Source organism: Cupressus sempervirens, chromosome 2 (genome assembly GCF_028749045.1).
Source record: "Cupressus sempervirens isolate cs-2001-9-10 chromosome 2, ASM2874904v1, whole genome shotgun sequence".
Lineage (NCBI taxonomy): Eukaryota > Viridiplantae > Streptophyta > Pinopsida > Cupressales > Cupressaceae > Cupressus > Cupressus sempervirens.
In genome coordinates, this window is record NC_143119.1 from 391,423,104 (window position 1) to 391,443,135 (window position 20,032).

Below are 20,032 nucleotides of genomic sequence, written 5' to 3' on the forward strand. Positions count from 1 at the left end.
GCACACTCTCTAAAAGCAATGCACCTGTGCACCTGTACACCTATGCATCAGCACTCCTGTGCACCTTGTAACAGTTTCAGATGGAAAAATTTTTGAACTTTTGAAAACTATAGAATTTCAAAAAGGAAAGTTGTTTTTCTTTTTTGAATGGTTCAGGCCCTCCTTCTATCTCTACTTCTATTGAGCTATCATTTTGCATGATGCTTAATGGTCAGAATCCTTTTGAACTCCTCTCTTGAAAATATAATCTAGAATCAACTCCAAGGTTCTAGACAATCTTGTGACCTACTAGAATCTACTCAATTGAAGATAAAAGTGTACGTTCATGAGGAGGCCTCTGTTGCTTTGAACCAATTTTGGATAAGAGGTTTGATCTGCTATTTGAAAAGTAACCACAAAAGAGATATGCTTTTGGTATTTTATATTTTATGATGAATACAATTTATCAATGAAACTATATGAATTCCTATTTTAACCAAGCATTAACAAAGAAAATAACAAAGATAAGATAACAAGAGATTCAAGAAGATAAATTGAAAGGGAAATTTCTAATGGACATAAACCACAATAACATGTCTGCAAGTTAACTCATTGAAAATATTAGGTAGGAAACCAATGATAATAGGAGCAATGTTTTCTCAATTCCACTAATACAATCATTGATGGGAACTCAATAATAATCAAAAGATGTTTCACTTCTCATCAAATCACAAGGCTACAAAAAGTGTGCTCATGCAAGACAAGAAGTTATGCAAGAACAATAAGTGATCTTTTCTCCGACTTCATATGTTAATGAAATTCGTTGACATGATGCAAACACCAAAACTAAAAGGTTGTAGAAGCATAACAACACAATAAAACCATTGACTCGATTACTATTTATGAATATGCATTCACAAAAATAACACACTCTATCAAAGAAAAACAATACTTAGAATGAGAGCACCAATAGAATATATTATTGAATCAAAATAATGGACTAGAGTACATATTACATCCATGTATTTATAAGAAATAATCTCTTCCCTTTTTTTTAGGAGAGAGAGTTCTTAAAATGCAACTCATGCTAGAAATTAATAAAATAAATCTAATTATAGAAAAATTGACTCTCTAAATGGTGCTAAGTAGGTCTCCACCCTTTTTTATATCAATTAATAGGTACATGAGCCTTTACATGACACAAAAGAATAAAAGAATGAGAAGATAAGAACAATGCAGCTGCAAGATGATCTAAAAATACAAACTCAACCTTCATTGGGCATTTCTAGGAGTCAAATTGTCATCAAAATGTATTTTTGCTACATGGAATGCTCTAAATTAGGAACTGAAAATTAACTTTCAATGCACTCCTTCTTCAAAAATGTCAGCGCACCTCTATGAAAAGAGCACCTATGCACCTTGATGATAGGTTCCAAAAATCCAAATTTTTCTTAAGTGTCAAAATTTCATTTCGAACATCTGGGTTTTCTTCCCCTTTAGATGAAATGATGTTTGGATGTTTGCTCTTGAATTTCTCTATTATCTCTATTGCTTGGGAAACTTCTAGAAAATATAGAGCTTTGTATTTGTCCTTTCCTAACTGCCAGTAGTTACTTACTTCAATCTAAGTATTGTAAGATCTTCAAGCTTTGTATCTAGCTCCAACAATACCTCTTTAGTAATAAATGCTTTTCTTATGTCTTCATCTCACAAAGCATTCTTAAGTGTTCCTTAGATTTACTTCTTGTGTTGTAATGAGCTTGGATTTTGACTCATCTTCAAAAATCTTAAGGCAAGCAGCATTGTAGTACCTTTCTGCTTCCAAAAATTTTTCTTGAGTTTGATCTCTTAAGTTTTAAAAATATGCATGTAGTCCTTCCATGACTTTGTTACCTATATATATATATATTCAATCCAATAATCAATTTTATCCAACTTGTTATCTCTATATACTTTCATGAGCATTCAATACCTTTCACCTTTTATTGATGTTAAGGCCTATAGGTCTTTTTCCTAGGTATGTACCTCATCCATTAATCCAAAATCCTAGTTCACTACAGATACCAGTTTGTTTGCACTTGATTAAATATGGTGTAATAGGTTCAAGTTCCTCTATATTATTTGTACACCATTCTTCTCAAAATTGCCATGCCATTGTTGACATGCTTCCAAAAATTGGTCCAATTTTACCATCTTCATGCCTTTCTTCTCTAATGCCTCAACAAGAGCAATATCTAGATTATCAAGGTCAATAGAGCCCAAAACCTCATGCAGATAGCCTCTTAATATTATTTTTTACTTTTTGAGTTCTAATAACTCAGACTCATCCTGGTCCATATGTTTGAACACCTCCTTCATGCTTGTAGTAATCACTACTTTTGCGGTGTCTATCGTGGACCTTTCCAACATGATCTTCTTGATCTAGTAATCCTTAGGAGTTAGTTTATTGATGTCAAAATGTGGAGGAGAAATGGTTATATGTATAAGTAGACCCTAATCTTGGTTCTTCATTATGAATTCTAATGTTTATGCATCACTCGTAGGTGGCTCAGGATTCTTAAGTTCTTTCACTAATTCCTTCATTCCCTCCTTGACTATCAAGTCTAGATGCCTCTTCTATTGAAACATGAACTCCCTCTTCAACCATGTCAGTGTAGTACCTATTGGAGACATGTACTTGAGTTAAGAAGTGGTTTGTATTGTAGGCCCCTTTCCCCTATCATTCTCTCTAGAGTCTTTTCTCATTGAGAAAGATCAATAGTTGGAGTCTTTGTATTTAGTTGGGCAAAGGTCCTAGCCTTTGTATCATGAGGAGTTTGTTGAGGATCTTTAGGTATTTTCCCTTCCTTCATTACTTCATTGACATGTTGTTGGTGGGGCTTAGCTTCCTCTATTTCTTTTTCTTCTATTCCTATAGCCTAGGGAAGTGGAGTTACTAAGCCTTTATCCAAGAATGTTAAGTCCTAAGATGGTGGTGGTGGAATGCCTAGAGGTCCTTGAGGTAAAGGTGGAAATTGATTTCAATCCTTTCCTAAGGATTCACTTTAAGGAGTACATCTAATCTTCTCTCCCACCATCTCAATACCTAATAGAATGAAATCAAAATCAAAGAGGTCAAAGACATTAGTTTCCTAACCCTCCATATCAGCTATCCATTATTGTTTGTTATCTTTTGATGTTGAAACCTAAATAGGTTCTTTCAAAGTAGATGAAGGTGTCGCTATTGAACTTCTTCTCCTTTCCTCTTTCTTTACCTTAGTTGCATGAGTCCTTTGGTTCAAGGGGACATATTTAATGGGTTCCCCTTCTTCTTCTTCCACCTCTGCTTTTAGTATTGTTTCATGCACCTATGGAGGTGAAGTGTTCGTCTTGTTTAGTCTTCTCCTTCATGTTCCCACCACAATTGATTCAATCCTTGTCCATTTTGGAGAGGTTTCTTCTTCTTGTGTAGCCACCAGTGACACCCTCTATTATTTATCCTCCTCTTGTTATACATGTTCTTCCTATACCTACTCTTGTTGTTGAGGTGCTTGAGGCACTTTCTTTGGCTCTTGAGTTGGGACCTGAGCTTCAAGCTCTACTTGTTCAGGTTGTGCATGCTCTTGTTTTGGCTCTTGTTCATAAGTCTTCTTCTTCTTCACCTTTATAGGTGCTCTTATCCTCTTATTTTTTCCCTTATCTATCCTAAAGTACTCAACCTCCCTCTCATATTGATGTACCATTTTTTGCCTCACTTGGGATTGAGCAGGGAAGGTTGGCATTGTAACTAACATGCATTTTCCTTTTATTGGAAGCACAATGGCTTGTAAGGGAGTAGCCTAAGGAACTAAATCCATTCTAAATAGCTTCTTTATCCATTCCTTTCTCAACTAGACAATATGTCTAGCCTTATGATTTATTTCAATATTTTTCTCTCTTTTGATCTTCGCATTCATTATTGGTCGATCATAGATCTTGTCCCCATTACAAAGGATCCAATATCTCTTCTATATCCTTCTCCATGGCCTTTAGCAAGATCTTTATTTTGAGCAACTTCCCTACCAGATATAGAATCATCCTACAATAATTCATTATCCAGTTATCATAATCGTCTACCACATTCATCCAATGATCCTTCAATGCATCCTCATGCATGAACTGTTTCCCTGTTAGATGTTGCACCATTTCAATGTTGTTAAAATATGGGCAAGAAGATTTGTACTCTTCAAGTGGATATTGGTCCCATTTCAAATCAAAAGTGACAATATCTTTTTTTTGCTTAACTTCAAAAGCACCAATTGTCATAGGCCAAACCCATGACTTCTTGTGTTGTGTTCTCACTTTTTCGTATGTAGAAGTGAGTTAGTGGGAAATATTGAGTAAGATTAGCCTATCTAATGGGTATCTCAAAAGCTTCTTCATGTTTTCCAATGTACTATCTACCCTTAAGTAAGTGAATATTTTGAACTGGATGTAGTATGCATCAACCTTTGTTATCCCAGCCACTGCTTCTATTGACATCTTTTTTGCATAATCACCTTCAATGAATATGATGATTACAAATATGAAGCTATCATTCACCACACTATATGCCATACTCTACTCTAAGAATTTATTTTTTACCAATTGTGGATACACCACATAGGACCAAGCATTACAATCTTTCATGCTCCCCTTTCTATAAAGTCCTCGGTATTTTGTGGTCCTTGCTACCAGTAAGTACAACATGTATGATGTCATATAGAATCTTGGATCATCTTTCATGGCTATGAGTAACTCATGTAGATTATCACTAAGGATAGTAGACCAGTCTATTAGCATCTTTGTCAATCTAATGATATCAATAAAATGGACCATCTAAGTCTGAAGATGTCCTATTATTGGTAGTCCCATGACCCTTCTCAAAAGCAAAATTGTGTACTAAATATCATCTTTCATATACCCTCAAGTCATGTCTACTTTACTAACTTTTCAGCCTACTAGTGTTCTATCTATTGGGAAGGAGGATTGAATTATTTATTTAGCATCCTTTTCATTCTCATGATACCATCTCTCTCCTTAGTCATAGGTTATCTTTAAATATTTATCAACTCTAGGAAGATGGAAGACCTTCTTGATATTTCTTAGTCGAAGGTCCAAGACTATCTCCCTTGTGACACTCTTGACAACCTTCTCTTCAGTCATGTAGTTTTCTACAAGAAGCATTATAAGTTTTGATGACTAAATGGATGTAAGATGTGATCCTACATTTACATGTCCTGATTTGATAAGAGCTTACACCATTGTAGATCTCTCTTTTGGTTTGTTGAAGATGGTAAGGAATGTGTTCCAATCTATATGACCAAGCTCAGTATCTCTGATCTCTGCATGCCCATCTTGAAACTGGGATTTCCTTGGTGTACCTCGGTACGTGAATACAACATGTTTTGGAGCTATCTTTTCTACCATTAAAGAGAATGATGATGCCATCTTATCTCCATAAGAGAGGAGACATTAGTTCATAAAGATAAAATTGGACCTTAAAAAAACCCTAATTGATGCCAAAAAAATAAAAAACCAAGCAAAAATAAAGCAAAATAGTCAAAATCTAGTCAATCCCACCCCCCAATTTCCTTGATATGCATTTTAGCACACCTAGCACAACCTTACAAGTGCACTAGTGCACTAAATGGCCTCTAACTAGCCTATGTGTGTAGTTGTACACCTTGGTCAAGTGTGCAAATGCACATGTGCATAGCTATGCACATGCACTATGCAAGTGCATATTGGGGAAATTGACTAAGTTTTGATGCTTTTTAACTTAGTTTTTCCAACATAAGGGTGCGCACATGTGCACCTTGAGGAGGTTTTCATGTGCTCACCTTTGTGTTAACTTAGGTATTTTTAGCATTGCTTATTTTAGGTTGCTTGATGTTTAGAAGCTGCAAACATGTGCACCTTGAGCTAGTGCGCATGTGCACACCTTCTAATATCTTGGTCTTAGGTCTTAGGTTTAGGTTTTCAGAGAAGGTGTACACATGCACACCTTCTTAGTGGTTAATTGACCTTGTGTTTGTTATGAGTGCAGGTGATAGAAAAGGAGAATACTTTGAGGGGCTTCAAAGGTGTGGAGAAGAAAAGTGCATGGAGTAAAGTGAGAAGAACAAGGGGTTCTAGGATCTTAGATAGACCCCAGTATTCACCTCCACAGGTTCAGGTTGTGTATGCTCTTGTTCTGGCTCTTGTTCCTAATTCATCACCTTCTTCACCTTTATAGGTTCTCTTATCCTCTCATTTGTTCCCTTATCTATCCTAAAGTACTCAACCTCCCTCTCATATTGATGTACCATTTTTGGCCTCACTTGGGATTGAGTAGGGAAGCTTGGCATTGTAACTAACATGCATTTTCCTTTGATTTCCAGCGTAGTGGCTTTTAGGGGGATAGCCCAAGGAATTGAATCCATTCTAAATAGATTCTTTATCCATTCCTTTCTTAACTAGACTATATGTCTAGCCTTATGATTGATGTCAGCATTTTTCTCTCTTTTGATCTTCGCATTTATTTTCGATCGATCATAGATCTTGTCCCTATTACAAAGGATCCAATATCTCTTCTATATCCTTTTCCACGACCTTTAGCAAGATCTTTATTTTGAGCACCTTCCCTGCCAGATATAGAGTGATCCTACAATAATTCCTTATCTGGATATCATAGTGGTCTACCGCATTCATCTAATGATCCTCCAATGCATCCTCATGCATTAACTACTTTCGTGTCAGATGTTGCACCATTTCAATGTTGTCAAAATATGGGTGAGGAGATTTGTACTCTTCAAGTGGATATTGATCCCATTTTGACTATATCTTGTTTTTTCTTAACTTCAAAAGCACCAATTGTCATGGACCAAACCCATGGCTTCTTGTGTTGTGTTCTCACTTTTTCGTATGCAGAAGTGAGTTAGAGAGAAATCTTGAGTAAGATTAACATATCCGATGGGTATCTCAGAAGCTTCTTCATGTTTTCCAATGTACTAACTACTTGTAGGTAGGTGAATATTTTGAACTAGATGTAGTATGGCTTGACCATTGTTATCCTAGCCACTGCTTCTACTTACATCCTTTTTGCATAATCACCTTCAATGAATCTAATGATTGCAAATATGAAGCTATCATTCACCACCCTATATTCCATACTTTCCTCTAAGAATTTCTTTTTCACTAGTTGTGGATACACCACATACGGCCAAGCATTAGCATCTTGCATGCTCCCCTTTCTATAAAGGCATGGTTATTTTTTGGTCCTTGCTACTGGTAAGTACAACATGTATGATGTCATATAGAATCTTGGATCAGCTTTCATGTCTATGAGTAACTCATGCAGATTATCACTAAGGATAGTAGACCAGTCTATTAGCATCTTTGTCATCCTAATGGTATCAATATAATGGACCATCCAAGTGTGAAGGTGTCATGTTGCTGGTAGTCCCATGACCCTTCTCAAAAGAAAATTTGTGTTCTAAATATCATCCTTCATATACCCTCAAGTCATGTCTACTTTACTAACTCTATGGCCTACTAGTGTTCTATCTATTAGGAAGGAGGATTGAATTATTTATTTTGCATCATTTTCATTCTCCTAATACCATCTCTCTTCTCGGTCATAGGTTATCTTTAAATATTTATCAACTCTAGGAAGAAGGAAGACCTTCTCAATATTTCTCAATCAAAGGTCCAAGACTATCTCCCATGTGACACTCTTGACAACCTTCTCTTCGGTCATGTAGTTTTCTACAAGAAGCATTATAAGTTTCGAGGACTAAATAGATGTAGGATGTGATCCTACATTAACATGTTGTGATTTGATAAGATCTTACACCATTGTAGATCTCTCTTTTGGTTTGTTGAAGATGGTAAGGAATGTGTTCCAATCTATATGACCAAGCTTGGTATCTTTGATCTTTGCATGCCCATCTTGAAACTGGGATTTCCTTGGTGTACCTTGGTATGTGAATACATGTTTTGGAGCTATCTTTTTTTCCATTGAAGAGATTGATGTCACCATCTTATCTCCATAAGACAGGATAAAGTAGTTCATAAAAATAAATTTTGACCTAAAACAAACCTAATTGATTCCAAACAGATAAAAAACTAAACAAAAATAAAGCAAAATAGTCAAAATCTAGTCAATCCCCCCCAATTTCCCTGATATATATTTTAGCGCACCTAGTGCACCCTTACAGGTGCACTAGTGTGCTAAATGGACCCTAGCTAGCCTATGTGTGTAGTTATACACCTTTTTCAGGTGCGCAAATGCACATTTGCATAGTTATGTACATGCACTATGGAAGTGCACGTTGGGGAAATTGACTAATTTTTATACTTTGTAACTTAGTTTTTCCAAATCATAAGTGAGGAGGTTTGCATGTGCTCACCTTTGTGTTAACTTAGTATTTTTAGCATTGCTTAGTTAAGGTTACTTGATGTTTAGAAGGTGCACACATGTGCACCTTGAGTTGGTGCGCATGTGCACACCTTATGATATCTAGGTCTTAGGTCTTAGGTCTTAGGTTTAGGTCTTTAGAGAAGGTGTGTGCATGTGCACCTTCTTAGTCGTTAATTGACCTTGTGTTTGTTATGAGTGCAGGTGATAGTAAAGGAGCGTACTTTGAGGGGGTACAAAGGTGTGGAGAAGAAAAGAGCATGGAGTAAAGTGAGAAGAACAAGGGGGTCTGGGATCTTATATAGACCCCAATACACACCTCCATAGGTGTGCACCCTCCAACAGTGCATAGGTGCATATGTGTGCATCTTCGAAAGGAGATGAGTGCACACTGAGTGCACTTGCACACCTTTAGGAGGTGTGCATGTGTGCTAGTGCACACTTAAGCATTTAAAATATCAAAAACTTCAATTTTCTCTAGATCAGACTCTCTGAATTTCTTCAGTCAAAGGCTACGGATTGACCTAGACTCCTAGGGGAGTCCAAAAGTGACCCAAGCCCTAGACTAGGGATCTAAGAGACAAAAGTTCTACTAGGGGATCCCCATTTCTAAGAGAAATGGGGCGTGTGTTGTGAAACCATAATAGTACATAGGAATAATTACTCAATACATAGCTTGCTCTATCAAACCAAAAATGCATTAGAAGCAACATAACCCCCTAAAATGTTGAGAGATAAGATAGGTACCCTGAAACTTAATGCATAAACTCTTGCAGAATGAAGAACTAGGAACACCGAGACTGTAGAAGAAGTACAAAAACATATAAGGGCACATATAAACAACACATAATGAGACTAATTTCATGGAAGGAACAATCATTTGAAAAAGGAAGATGGAGAAATTGGCCAACATGAAACCCACCATAATATTTTATAACATGTAGTACGAGTACAAAAAAGCATAAAGATGTGCAAGATCCAAAAATGCAATAGAGTGACACTTTATCTTAGTGCATTTGTAAAAAATGCTAGAAAAGATGTCAAAAAAGAACATAAGAGACATAAGGTTAATACAATAGAAAGTACAACCCAAGATGAGTCATCCTATGTAACAAAAATGATCCTTACAACCAAGATATATATTAGAGTGCAAAAAAGAAAAAAACCTGAATGGAATGTAATTGAAGTAGAATCTAGAAGAAGAATTAGCATCACTAGAAAGAGCATAGAACAAGTTTTCCAGTGATATAAAGTTTTCAAAACAATTGAGTCGAGATGCTCAAGATGTCTTTGGGAGTGCAAAATAGAACCCTTAGCTTTGACTTTGACTATATAAATAGATAATGGACTAGAACCAAATCCAAAATAACCTAACCATTGTAAGGGGCTTAGAAAGAGATTTTTGACAATATATGATTTTTCAAAAAATACCTTTGTGTGCCCAAGATACGAGGAAAAATCCATCAGTTACTCTTTATGACATATATTTGAATGCTATCAAATTTTGTCTCATAGTTGATGATGTCAGCATTGGCACATGTACTGGTGTTAGCATTGACATAGGTACTACTAAAAGCTTTTATAAAGTAAACATTTTATTTAAAGAAAAATGTGCATGCTTGATTTTAAAAATAAAGGGTTTTTTTTTTTTAAAACCTTTTTTAATAAATTGTGCACTTTTTTTTACAAAAAACCATGCTCTTTGTTTTACTAAGCATTTTTTTATTAAAATAATTGTCACCTTGAAAATTGTGCTCAATCTAGGGGTACTATGTTTTTGCCTCAAATTGCAACTATGTCCAAATTGGACATGCCTTGTATGAAAATATAGGTTTTTAGTTGTTGGGAACTCAATGGTGAGGTTTTTTTCAGCTCAAAGTGCACCAAAAATTATTGAACCCCTATTGCAATTAAAAAATTCAAGAAATCATATTTTGATCCACACAAACCATTGTTTCTCTGATAGCTTCAAATATCAAATAGGTTGCAACAAATCCAACTGTGATAGCATGTAGAATTTTTGAGTTATACAAATTCACAGAATCGAAAGAACACATGCATGCAATAACCTATCCCAGAGAACTAGAGAGAAGAAAAGGTAAATGAGTGTGCTATGAAAATATGCAAGATTATATTATTAGACTAAGTGAATGAATTTACAAAGAGAGATCAATCCTTATTAAAGGAGATCAAAACCCTATAAGATCTCTAGACTAGGGTGCATTATAATAATTTATAAAATAATTAATGATTATATGCCTAATGTTTAGCTTAAGTAAACTAGAGATAATAACTAACTTCATATTTAAATTAAAGTGATTTAATTAATAAGAGAATACCTTATTACTCTAATAAGAAGCTCACTCAATGAGAATATGTGAAGTTTTGGAACAAAAGACAAACACTGATGATGAAAAAAAAAATTGAAGATGAAAGAAGGTAAATGAGTGTAAGACTAGATGAGAAAGATGTGGAAATTTAAAGGTTGACATAAAACAATTATGATATGAAAAATAAGCTACTAGGTGTTAATCATGAGATTGCAAGAAAAATGGAAAATGAGCAACTAACTTATGAACTAAAAAGTGTAAAAGAACCAATGAAATATTAAAGAGATCCAAGGAAAGTATAAGGAAACTAGATGAACAATTGAGAAATCAAAGAAGACTAAGAGATACCATTGGATTAGGCTATATCGAGAACTCTACAATGAAGAAAGGGAATCATCAAAGAAAGTAGAACAAATAAATGTGTAAACCACTCTGAAGCCTAAGAATCCAACATGTTATCATAGTGAAAAATTAGGTCACATAGAAAATGTATGTAAGAGCAAGGTCAGTAAGTCATTTGTTCCTCCTAAATTTGATAGATATGGTTATAAATACAAAAATTATGGTAATCAAAAATTTGAGCACATATCCAATTTTAACACATCTCTAAAGAAACATAAGTTTGATGGTTATGCTACACATGCAATAAATATGGATAGTCAACTAGGATTACAACACAAGGATTGCATGTACATCTTCTGGAAGATATGGTCACATTGCAACAAATTGCAGGAGAATACATGTAAGAGGAAATACCAATGCTTGGAAGAATTATGACATGACATGTTTTCATTGTCATCAGGTTGGTCACTTAAGTAAGAATTTTAGGTACTAAGAATGTGTACCTAATGATGAAGACACTAAAGGAAAGGGTGCAATAAGTGTTGATGATATAAGTAATCAAATGAACAAGACATGGATAAGAAAGATAAAAGAAAGTAAAACAATAATTGGATCATTTGGTAACACCTCATCCTCAAGATTGGGTGACCCCACTATCACAAACTAAGGAAATGAATTTGAATTGTTTTATCTTATAGCAGTTCCTTATAATGATGGGATGATATCCAAATTAGCATAAAGTAAGATGCAATATGATAACTCATATAAGTATGGAAAATTGTATGGTCAACATGCATAATTGAGTAAGTCAGTGAGTGGTAAATAATTAAGTTACTAAGATTTGGGTTTGGATTGGACATTGGTCAATGGTTGGTAAAGTGCATTTATTGTAAAATATGATCATTGGGAACCCTAAAGGGTCACCTTTTCTAGAAATAGGTATTTCAACGACTCATTATTTACCTTCTATACTAGAGTATTTCATAATGATATTGAGTGATTTGTGCATGCATTGCAAATTTGGGATAGAACAAGCAAATTTATTTGTTATCCAGGTGAATTGAAGAGATCTAAGTAGAATTTGAGCATGCCCTAGTTGATCAACCAGTACTCAACAAAGCCCTAATTTATCAATTTGAAAAAATTACATCCAACTCAACTCAAGGGAATACATCTAAGGTTGTAAAGCTGATTTTGGTAAAAATCATGGATTATGAAGAACCTATTGTCACAAAGGTTTGCACCCTTGTCCAAAATTTTTAACTAAGGACAACCTTCTGAAACATGGAAACAACCTCCAAGCTATGGGACTTGAACTATAAGGTTCAGTCTCTGGAGAAGGCTAGCTTCCTTTACTATCAGGGTGCACCTAACTACTCTTAGAGAGGAAAAGGGAGAAGGAATGCATGAAAGCAAATCTACCTACTCTAACCTAAGGGGGTGATGCACCAAAATAGAGTGTTCAAACCATTCTCTACCCATACATGCACTATTGAACCATCATGACACCAAAAGATATATACATCTAGACTTGCTTTAATCTAACAATCACATGCAGATCATAAAACCCAAATAAATGACACGAGGAAAGAGAGGATTCACTTATATACCATTCATAGGCCAAAAGAGATATAGTCATGCAAGATTGTAGATATCTACAATACACCAATGAGAGGCAAATAGTTCCTGCACTTTACATTAATGGCTACAAGAGATAAGATAGAGTGTCATACAGTTCACAGGCAAAGGGAATTTATAGTGAAATTGTAGAGCAATATCAGAGAAGTCAGAGAAGAATTGACCTCAACAAAATCTACAAAAATTGCCTTTATAGCTCAGGCATAACTAAGATATTTTCTAACTGAAGTTACTCCACAACCACTGCCATTAAGTCTTATAGAGAATAATCATGCAGATCTAGGGCAAATCCAACCTTGGTGTAGACCTAGTACAATGAAATCTGATATTTTGTCAAAGTGGGACCTCGAGAAGATAGGAAACAGTGCCATTAAACCATTCTGACCAAAAAGATGGATAAACTAGGGCGGTGAAGTGTTTTCTTACTATTTACTGGGTCTAGCATTCATTCAAGAGTAGCAAACATTGATCATAGGGATTAGATCACGCAAGAAAATTTGATCTCCTTCATTTCTGGCTCATGAATCAGCAAAAAATAGCAGTCAACAGAATACTATAACCAAAATGGGCCACGTGGACCAATTATTTTATTTCATTTTTCCACCCGCAAGGTCTTCCCAAGTTTGACCACATTTAATTGACTAAACATGCCACCTCCAAAACCCTAATCGTGATATCACATAACCACCACCCCTAACTGGCAATGCTAACTGCAGTGTTATATCCCCAAGCCCGCAAGGACACGTGTTGTTGAATCGCTATCTCGCTATACATAAAAAGTGAGCACCTTGTCATAGTGAGATACCGATGATTGTAGATCTGAGACCAAATCAAAGGTAGAGAAACTACACAAAGTACCCTGAAGAAGTGGTGGGTCTCATACTAGCTATGTCGCATAGACTAAACAACTTGCAACTTTCCATAGCAAGATAGCGAGGACTATTGATTCTGCATTGATCGTGTGGAAGACATTTGATGTATTACTGAAGAGAAATATGGTGGGGCCCTTATCACTATGTCACTATTCATAACCTTTGTGCAACTCACCATAGCGAGATAACGACGATCGTAGATTTGAGATCGATCTGACGATCAGAATCATTGACATGTTCTATGCATGGGGGTGTGGGTCTAGTTATTGATGACGTGAGAAAAACCTACACCGCTAGCATATAAATTCAAATTTTAAAAAAAACTTGGCCATATTACCATGCTACTTGGGTCCCACCATGTGTTTATTTCCCGACTGGGAGCTATGTCGCTAATAGCGAGAAGAACAAGTTTCTCGATAGTGATATAGCGACCTCTGGTGCCGTCATTTTTCCCATTGTATATGTGTATCCCACTAAATGCCATCGTGTGCCAAAACTTTATAACTGATATCTAAGAGAGCATTGTTTGGGACCCATCTTCTAAAAAATTTGTTGCAAGATTACTTTCCGTCAAGGCGCTATGTCGCTAATGGCGAGAAACAAAAAAATTTCGATAGTGACATAGTGACCTCTGGTGACTATGCTTAATTCGGGGCCAGAACTCATTAATGCTTTCGACATAACAATAAAATCGCACGTCCATTTGATAGCACCGCCTTTCAACTTAGTGGCAGTCGCTATGTCACTAAGGGTAAAACACTTACATCTTTTCATAGCGAGATAGCGACATCCGTAGATCTATGCAAGATTTGACGGCGTGGAAAGTTGTAGGCCAATGGAAACAAATTGAAAAAAAGGAAATATCATAAGGTTTAATCATTTTATTTTGTATTTCTAGGGCATTTAAACAATACTAAAGATGGGGAGTGACCGTTGGGTGGGCTCAAGTATTTAAATTCAAATTTTGGCTGTGGGCAAAAATAGGTAACATTTCTGGTGACTCAGAGGGGATGCAATCCAGCTATGTGTGTGACCAGTGACCTTATGCATCCATTGGGCTATAGAGTCACAAAAGATTTGGATCAGTGCACTTTGAAACCCTAACCCTACATCTGTGGGAACAAAACCCTAAAAACTTTCCTTCTGTCTCTGCAACTAGAACCAGAGACCAAAAAACCTTTTGCAACCTTCAAAACTTCAAAAAAAATTGGCTATCTCACAGGGAGAAACTTGTGCTCATGCATTTCTTGGAAAGCAGGAAACCAACAGAAAGAAAACTAAGCTACCTTTGTACATGAAACCTCAAACCCTGTCTGAATCATGGTTTGAGATAGATCCCATTAACTGGGATAGGAAAAACTTCACCATCAGGCCTACTTAATTGAAAAGCATTGGCCTGCTTGCAACTGACAATCAGATAGGGACCACTCCATAGTGCATCAAATTTTGAGTGTCTCCCTAGTTTTTCCCTATCTACATCCCATTTCAAAACTAAATCACCCTCTCTGAAGGTTCTGACCCTAGCCTTCTTGTCAAAGCTCATTTTCACCTATTGTTGATGTGTTTCTAGGGTTTGCATGGCCTGATTTCTTTTCTCTTCTAGCTCCATCAGCTCTGTCATTCTTACTATCATGGCATCATCTTCAATCAGCTCCAGCTGATGAGCTAGTTCTAGGGATGGAAATTCTAATGAAATTGAAAGCCTTGCTTCTCTACCATATACCAACATAAATGGTGAATTTCCTATTGACCTCTTAGGTTTTATTCTGTCAGCCCACAGTGCAGTCCTCAACTTTTGATGCCAACACCTATGGTTATCCTCTATAGTTCTTTTCATAATCCTAATCAAGTTTTTGTTGGATGAATCAGCCAAACCATTGCCTTGAGGATAGTAGTTTAAGGATGTGCTCAAGTAGATGTTATGATCAACTGCCCATGCACAAATCTGAGCTCCTACAAAAGATTTTGAATTATCTAAAATAATGGTTGAAGGGGCACCAAACCTAGTCACAATTCTGTCAAGGAACTCAACAACTAAAGATTCAGTGGCATCCTTCAATGCAACTGCCTCTGTCCATCTGGTGAAGTAATTTGTAGCAGCTAAAATTTATTTGTGACCAAAACTAGAGGAAGGATTGATAGGGGCTATGAAATCCAATCCCCATTGAGGAAAAGGTTGGTCCACCTGAATAGGATGAAGAGGAAGAGTTGCAAGCTTTTGCTTACCAGAGAAGAAGGCACATTTTTCACACTTCCTCACATACCTATGACAATCATGGAACAGGGACGGCTAGTAGTAACCAACCCTCATGACCTTTATTGCAATCGTCCTTGCTAAGAAGTGACCACTATCAAGACCATCATGAAGCTCTTTGATCATCCTTTCAGCTTGGTCTATGTCAATGCATCTTAATAGGGCTCCATTAAAATCTTTCCTGAAAAGGATACCGTCAACTATAACATAAGGAATTGACTGTAATCTATATTGTCTCCTTTTAGTTTTATCTAATCCTTGAGGGTATCCATTGCCTAATAAGAAATTCTTCATATCATCCATCCAATTCCTTGGGTCATCATTTCTTGTCTCTTGTTGCTCTGTTAGTATCATAGAAACTTGCTGATTTGATTCTTGAGATGATATCATCTATTTACACAACCCCTTCCCTCTTACTAGCTTGGTGATCTGGATGTCAATGTCATATTCCATTACTTTAGTAATCCAACCAGCTCTTTTCTCACTAATATCTTTGCTCAAAAGGAAATTCTTCACATTGGCATGGGGTACTAACAAATGAATTTTATTATGAGACAGGAGGTGTCTGAATTTCTTTAAAGCTCTGATGACTGCAAGGGCTTTCTTCTCTACATAGTTGTATTTATCTTCATACTCTTTAAGCCCTTCACTAAAGAAGGCTATGGGATGTTCTTCATCTTTATCATTTGTTTGAGTCAAGATAGTAGAAATACTTGACTCACCACTTAGGGTATAAAGGATGAAATCCTTTCCAAAATTTGGATTAATGAGAGTAGGGGCTAAGGCTATGGCCACCTTGATCTCTTCAAAACTTCCCTTCCCTTCCTTGGTCCATGCAAATACCATACTTTTCTTGAGCATAGCCATAAGGGGTTTTACCATGGTAGCAAGATTAGGGATAAATCTTCTCACAAAATCTATCCTACCAAGGAAACTTTGCAACCCTTTCCTATGGTTAGGAAGAGGGAGAGCAAGTATTGCTTTTGTTCTTTCTGGATCAATGGTTAAACCATCCTCAGATACAATGTGTCCTAATAATTTTCCTTGATTGGTAGCAAAGACACACTTGCTCGAGTTAAGGGATACCCCAAACTCTCTACACCTTGAGAACACCTATCTTAAATGATCAAAATGATCTTCTACATTCTTTGAATACACTATGATATCATCAAGGTAAACTAATACAAACTTTCCAATCACATTTTTGAAGGCCATCTCCATTGCCTTCTGAAATGTAGCACCTACGTTGGTTAGTCCAAATGGTATCTTACAATAAGCATAGGTACCCCATTTAGTGGTAAATACAGTCTTGTATCTATCAGACTCTTTGACCAACACTTGATTGTAACCAGAAAATCCATCAAGAAATGAAAACCTCTTTGAACCACTGACATTGGACAAAATCTGCTCCATAGAAGGGAGAGGATGGTGATTTTAAGGGAAGCTTGGTTAAGGTCCCTAAAGTCCATACACAATCTAATTTCTCCATTCTTCTTCCTAACAGGGACAAGGTTTGCTACCCATGACGAGTGCTTGATGGGGAAAATTATATTGTCCTCAATCAATTTGGATAGCTCCTTTCTCATTAAGGGTTCAATTTTGGGATTCACTGGCCTCTATTTTTATCTTATTGGTTTGACATTATCAATTAAATCTATGGTATGTTGAAACAACCTTGAGTCAAAACCCTTTAAATCATCATATGTCCAGGCAAATACATCATTAAATTCTCAACATAGATGAATAAAAATTTCTTCTTCAATCTCAGAACATACCTTCCCCATGTTTAAGGATTTTCCATCAGCAACCATGACTGGGGTGTGATCATCTTCGTCAGCAGCTAAGTTCATGACTCTACCTCTCACTTGGTCATCAGGATTTAAAATGATCTCTAAGGTAATGAGACCCTTAGGCAATTTTTTGGAACTAAGATTAATGATTTGATCACTATACTGATCCTGTAGTCTTGACTGGTTTCTATCTAAAAATTCTGCTTCATTCTGCAAGAAGCTTACAATTTTTTCATCAAATTCAAACACTTTCCAATGGATGTTGTTGTCAAGGACGACAGGCCTTACTACCATTTTGATTTGTTGCTTCTTCTTTTCCTCAAGATTCCCTGGCACATCATGAGATGCACTTATTACTGCAAGTCTATCAACATGTCTATTTTCTCTTCTAGGGATGCTTTGAATATTAAATGCATTGAAACCCTCAAGCAAATCCCATACCCTATGTTTATAAGACTTGAGCAAACCGTTCTTGGTGATATTCTGATTTCTCACTTGATTAACCACCAACTCACTATCTCCATATACACTTAAGGCTTGAATTCCTCTTTTATGAGCAAGTAGGAGACCTTGAATCAAGGATTGATACTCGGCCACATTATTAGTGCAACTGAACTGGAGCCTAAAGGAGAAGTAGTACCCTACTTGTGTAGGAGAAATCAACATCACACCAGCCCCTAATCCATTCTTATTCCTTGATCTGTCAAAGTACATACTCCATACCCCATTCACATCTTCTTTAGTCTCCATAAGATTGGGAACTAGAGCATCCTTCTCTAATATACAATATGTACTAAGGCCTATCTCAAGGGTTTCTGACATAAGATCAAATTGATATGCATTAGCCCATTTATCTAAGAGAAAGTCAAGTATCTCTACTAGGGAAGTAGTAGGCTCATTCATTATGTTATTCTCATCCATTTCTAGGATAGTGCAGTTCATGTTGATGAGATTAGGGGTGTAGGGTTCAATATGATGGAGGGCTAGAAGCTCTACTCTGATTGAAGCTTTGGTCTCATATCTTGTTCTAAAAGACATATATGACCAATCAGAAGATATGTAACCACCTATTTGGGTAGTGAAGTCTCTTGACAGACAGATGGCAAAATGTGTCTTAACTTTAGCAACGGATATATCTTGAGTTACAGTACAACCAGGGCATACATGTAGGGCCATCTCCACATTCCTAAGTATCTCTATAGTCTTGACAGTACTACCATCCAACTATAATACATCCTTAACAATGGGCTCATATTTCATTTCCAAAGCATCAGCAACACACCTAGGCATCACTGAACTACTAGCCCCTGAATTAATCATGCAATTGTGGACTAGTTTACCCCTTATAATTATAGAAACATAAAATGGAGGGGGTCTAACCTTTTTACTTGTTTCTACCTCCTTTGATGGTTGTACTACGCTCATGGCACTTTACATGCTGGGTGGTTGATCCTTTGGTTCAATACTTCCCAATTCTTGCTACAGCAACCTCTTTTGCATGGGTATAGTAGGAACAGCATCCCACATGGAAATATTCACATTTGTCTTCTTCATTTTTTCTACCACACTGAATGGTGCAGTAGGTACTTTGGTAGAAGCCTTGGGAGCTACATTTGTAGGAGGTTGAGATGGAACAACCTGAGGATCACTTACATCCTTTCTGCCATTATTTCACCTCTGCTGCTAAAAGGTATTTAATTGATCATTTACTGCTCGTTCATGAGGTATTGCATTTGAAGTTGAGGCATGATTAGAAAGAGGAGGGGTAGCATCTTCAATAGCTCTTCTTTTGCTCCTAGTGTTGTGAGCAATGGAATCTTGGTTTACATTACAATGTTCCTCCACTTGATGATTCATAAAGGAGCAATCACCTTGTCCTTGCATATACGAGGCATCTTTAAATTGGTCCTCCTTGTATGATTGTCCTGCTACAGGCTCTTGGATGGTCAAAGCCAAATAAGATTCAGCTTTCTGACACATGCAACGGGAATAGGAGTAGTTACAAGAGGGACAACAATCCTGATCTTGGGCCATGTTGTTTTGAGGAACTATGGCCTTGCTTTGGTTTATATTTGAGGTTGAAGCATGGCTATTTTTCCTATTCTAATCAAAAGAAACGTTCCCATGATTATGATTTGAAGGCCTATCACTATTCAGATTTTGATATTGCAATTGATGAGCCTTACTACCTTGAGCTTGTTGTCTCTCTAAAGTCACCACCTTGTTGCTCACTTTCTGCATCACAGAGAAGCTATCCTCCAACTTCTTCTCTTGGCCTTGCAATCTTTTTTCTACGTTCTCTATGTTCAGCATCATAGATTGCATCATCTCCTTGATTTCATCTATTCCATTTGAAGATGTGGAAGGTTGAGGGACTAGAGCGAGGGATTGTGATGTCAAAGTTGTGGGAAGAGGAGCCATTGTTGGTT